This window comes from Tyto alba, unplaced genomic scaffold (genome assembly GCF_018691265.1).
Source record: "Tyto alba isolate M040663 unplaced genomic scaffold, T.alba_DEE_v4.0 Super-Scaffold_9, whole genome shotgun sequence".
Taxonomy (NCBI): domain Eukaryota; kingdom Metazoa; phylum Chordata; class Aves; order Strigiformes; family Tytonidae; genus Tyto; species Tyto alba.
Genome location: NW_024881330.1, coordinates 27,073,984 through 27,079,357, shown reverse-complemented (window position 1 = coordinate 27,079,357; position 5,374 = coordinate 27,073,984).

Below are 5,374 nucleotides of genomic sequence, written 5' to 3'. Positions count from 1 at the left end.
AGTTCTTATCGGTGTTTTAAGAAATACTTAACATTTGTGATGAGAAGCAGACTTTTTGGTGCTCAGCTGTTGAAAAGGGGGTGGCTGATCGGCTTTAGCTTTTCCAGTAAAACCTTAAAACTGTCAAACAAATCAACCTATCCCGTGAAAACTATGCGTTTTACTCAATCATTTTTACTATTTCTCTCCCCAGCTTCCTAAGACTCAAAGCTTTTCCTGAAGAATGCGGTGTGCCTGCCATCCATTGCCATGAGGATGTGTCCAGAGCAACGAGGGATCAGTGACACCAGCACATGCCGTGTGTTTTGAGCATCATCCCAGCCATCTTTCAGCGGAGTTAGAGGGCTGAAAACATAAATCTGGCTGTGTGTGGTTTGACGTCTTGATAAACTGCTGCATTTTTAGGGAAAGTCCCTTCCTGAAGGAAAAAAAAAAAAAAAATCATTTCCTTTAGTAAGGAGCCTGGATCTTTCCTGTGTTTTTTATCTGCTGGGAGGGTTTCAAATCTGTGCATCAGGTGGTGGTTTGGTTACTCCTACTCGTGTAGCAACATACATTCGCAGCCATTAAAGCCAAGCAATCGCCAACAAGTAGGTGTCACCCAAAGTTTATGAAGAAAAGCTTTGAGCAGCCAAACTTTGGATTCCTTTTCCCCAGTAAGGGGTATGTCCGGATCTCCCCTGGCGTGCCTTGCCCCCAGCACTGCCCGCCCCCCCGGGACACTCCTTGGGCTGGCAGAGAACCGCCTGGCCGGGCCCGCCGGGGATTTACAGCTGCGATAAACTCGGGCTTAGCGACGGCGTTAATTAATTATCTCGCCAGCTTTTCGGCCGCTGCCGGTTTCTGTGGTTTTTGCTCAGCTCCTCTTTCCGCAGGCCCGGCGCTCGGCCTCCCCTGCCGACGGCGGCTGCCGCCCTCCCGCCCCTGCCCCGGAGCACGGTGCGAGGCTGCCCGACCCCCCCCCCCCCCCCGAGCTCGGGTCACAAAGGGGATGGTGGACACCCCGCCCCGCTCCTGGGGCCGCTGGGTTGGGGGAAAGAACAGACCGAGTTGGGTTTTCTGGGGCCGGAGGCTGCCGTCACAGGGCGTTGTGTGGGGGGCTTGCCGGGTGTGAGCTGTGGGGTTTGGCTTTCCCAGGGGGGAGAAGTCAGAAACCAGCGCCCCCCACCACCGCGTCCCCTTTGATGCAAGTAGTGCCTGTCACTTCAGCGCGTGTTATCCTTGCTTTTTGGTTCAAGAAAGCTGCTCTAATTGAAGCCTTAACTCTAGGAGCACCAGAGGCAAACTGTTGGGTTCTAGTAGCCATTATCTTAACCACTTAACATTAGATTTTACCGGGGCCACACCAAGTTGTTAGTCCATCCTGTGATTTGAGCGACTGTAAGAATTATCACCGTACTTGCTAACTCCTCCCACTTAAACTCCTTATTAAGATAAAATGTAGTGAATTGTTACATACATACCTTTACCATGTGGTAGGAACATAAATTGCCACCGTTGTCACAGTTTTTTGCATAAAGACTGTTCATCAAGTGTTTGCTATCGATGTCTTTTATTTAGGCTTGAGAAGAAACAGATTTCAAGAGAGTGACCATTGGCACCCACGATGTAAAATAAATAGTCGCTTTGGTTTTCCTTTTACTTGCACATTGGTCAAGCTCAAATACATTAGAACCACTAGCAGTTGTTCATTGACCTTACTGGGTTCTGAAAGAGGCCTTAAAGACTCATATCCATAGAGTAGTTGAAGAAGAACAAAACTGATTTTGCTGTGAAGTCACAGTATTGGAGAGCAAGGATATAAACTGAGCAGGTTTTCCTGGAGTTGGATTTATCTATTTCAACAATTAAATCGTTGCTTTTATAGGATATTTGTTACCAAAGAATGACTAGAAACACAGATGCAAAGAGACAGTGTCAGAATAGGTATTTTATGATTGATCTTTACAATATAACATATGTTTCCCTTTTTATAACAAATATAGGACTAACAATAAAGCTTTATGTACTTATTTCTGTGGTTAGAGTTTAGTCTTTTTTGTTTTTTTTTTTTTTTTCTCTTAGATCCTAAGATTCAAAACTCAAAGGGGTTAATTTGTCAGAAATTTGTTTAATTCAAGGAACATGTTGCTAGATATGGAAAGTGCATTTAGTCAGTTTGGGACCCTGAGATCTTGACATAAAACTCCAGTCTTTAATAAACAAAAAATGCATTCAGACATGAATGTGTACTACACATATGCATGCATGTATGCATATAGTTGTATATATACATATATAAAAAGATACATATATCTTGTATATGCATATGTACAATCTATAAAATATACACATACAGAACTAAGTAATTTCAAAGATCATAAAAAATTTAAACAGCTGTTGAAATTATTTCCCTGTTTTCTCAACATAGAACACTTTCTCTGTTAATCCAAAGGTCTTCGATACCATTTAGTAAAGTTTCCATGATGTGCAAGTGCTGTGTCATGTACGCTACGTTTATTGCAAACATAAGGCAGAAAATCTTCTGGGGAAAACTACACTAAAAACATGCTCATTTTACATTTACGTGTGGCTTGTCAGTTTAATAAGTATGGTTGAAATCACAGGGGATGATCTAGAGCTGCTGCCAACTCCCAGTAGGAGAGGGCTATGTGTACATCTCTTAGGTGTAGAGGAAAAGATTTTGCCTATGAAATCCCAGAAGCCCACACTCTCGGGAGAAAAATTCTGTCCCAAACAACATGTATGTTTTTATACCTGTCAGGTTTTCCTAACTGGTTCTCTCCAACTCTTCTGATTCTCCTTCCCACACCTCCAGGGGATGAGCATTTCTCCTGACTTCTCTGCTGTGTCATTTTATCTTCTCCTCTAAAAATGCAAGGGATTTATATTCCTTTGTTTCCTTTCCCCAGCTGGTTATAGGACATCCGTGAATGTTAATACATCGTGAGTGGGCTTGTTTCTTTGTATCCTCTGTGAAAGCTGAGGGAAAAGCTCCTACTACTCCCACCTTTTGGCCTTCTTTTTTGGTTGGGGAAGTCTTAAGTCTTCCTCCTTAAGAACAGAAGTAACCAGCCCCTATTTTGCTTAGCTTGTCTCCTCCCAATTTCTTCTCACTGATGCTGAAGGACTGTTGTTGTTTGACTGGCCAAGGAAAAGGCTGCTAATAGAGCTGGAGGGAGGGTGGTGGAGCAGCTTAAGTTCAGGATCAAACTTCTGCTCTTCTACAATAAAAAAATATACTCAGGTGTGTGCGTTATTAACTGTACATGCTCAGATCCTAAATCATCTTCACTCTTAAGTGATCAATAAGTAAGTGACAGTTTTATGACAATTAAAATATAACTTGAAGAGAAACTGAATGTGCTTTTACTTTGGCTTTAGTAAAGTTACCTAAAATAAAATGTAGACAGCAGTAGGATAGCACAGTGAAATAAATATATCCTTCAGGAAGCTTGTCCTCTCTACGGTTACAGTTTATTTTGTTCTGGCCTCCTGATAATGTATTTGGCTGGACTGAGGAACACGATCAGTTCAGAGTTAGTCTGGTAAAATCAATTTTGCCCACTTAGACAAATGTGTTATATGAAACAGTGAGATAAATAAAGACAGTGTAATAAAATCCAGACTTGACAGACTGTGTAATGAAAGCCCTTAATAGACCTTGACTACATGTGTCACACCGTGTGCCCGTGCTCTCGCAGCACAGTGTGGTGGAGGTGTGATTCGGGGAGCCAGGGACGGCTCAGCCGGTGGCTGCAGGGTTTATCTCAGCAGGAGGCACTGAGTGAAGAGCACTAGGCAAAATCAGGATTGGTGCCGATGCCTTGATGGAAGAGATGAGCACTGTAAAAACACAACCATCCCTCTGCAAATTTGGCTGCTGCATATACATCTTGACCTCAGTCAATGTGCTGATTTCGATGAGATATTTAAAAAAAAATATATATATTTTGAAGGATAATTATTTTCTTTTACTTTTGACCTTTTTTTTTAAAGGTCATTATGTAATTTTGATTGTTTTTTATCAATATTTTTGTCTTACATCCCATTTTTATCACAATAAGGTCAGTAATGGTTTAATGGATTGGGTTTGCCTGCTTTCTGAAATCTGAGACTATATGAGGTGTGGGGGTAGGGGGCCAAAGAGTATTAAAGCAAACTTCAGCTCCACAAAAGACTTAAGGAGAAAAACTGAACTCCAACCAGTAATAATGTAGCCTAAAATCCAATACCTGGCAGAGCATTTAGGAGATCTGAAGCACTGTATGGTTGTCTAAGGAATCAATGGTTCATTTGTAGTTGCACTTGCAGCTGATATTTCATTTAGGATTTAATTGTATATCCCCCTGTGCTTATAAACAGTGTTAGTGCCTTATTAAAGCAGATTCTGAACTTTTTCCCTTGGCACTCTCCCCTCCAAATAATTTCCTGTCGCTGGTATGAACTGCCATCCAGTAACACCAACCCAGTCTCAAACAACTAAATATATTTCAAATCTTATTTGTGATTGGACTGTGTATGATGATATCCATTTAACACATAGATGAAACCTGAAGCTTGATGACCAGGTGCATCGCTAGCAGAGTCACAGGGGGAAATTGCCTCCCAGGAGCTGATGCAGAGTCGAAGGATTACAGTGGATGCAGGGTTGCTCCTCATGAGGTCTGATGCCCAGCTCCTTGCTCCTACCAATTCATGTTCACTCTTTAATAGAGCACAGTCAATAGCTTAACTGGTCTCAGAGGTTTACAACCACATGAAATTAATGTGTTTCAGAGACCTGAGTGCCACAGTTGTAGAATTAAATCGTATCCTGAATGACTGACCAAACAAACTGTAGTTATTGAAACCATTACCTGTGGGTGCCCCTCTCCCCCAAAACCAAAACCATTGTAGGAGCTGCATTACACTGTACCTGACCTTGCCTAAGGCTGTGGAAATGCAGAACTGCATAACAAATGTGCTTCCTTCCCCTGTCAGACCAGCACAATTCCCACCTTGTGTTTGTCTGACTTCTGGAGCTGGTGTGGGGATGCTGCCTACCTGCTGCACACCTCAGCACCCCACAGCACCCACCAGGGTGTGCAGGCCTGTGCTAGAAGTGCTGCCTTATGCTGATTCCTGCTTCTAATGCTGCCCTCAGAAAAATAGTTCCTGATTTCCAAAGTTTCAGCATCAAGTGGAGAGCTACTCCCCTTTCACAGGAGCTGACCTGAAGATAGTACGAGATGCTGATAACACAGAGCTGGAAACCCACAGCTTTACACCCAGGCACTGGCCAGGTACAAGGCTGAGTGTTGCTTTTCAACCCTGTGTGCACAGTGAGAAAAGATCCTGCCAGCTGGGCATGGAAGCCTGCGATCAGGCTTGG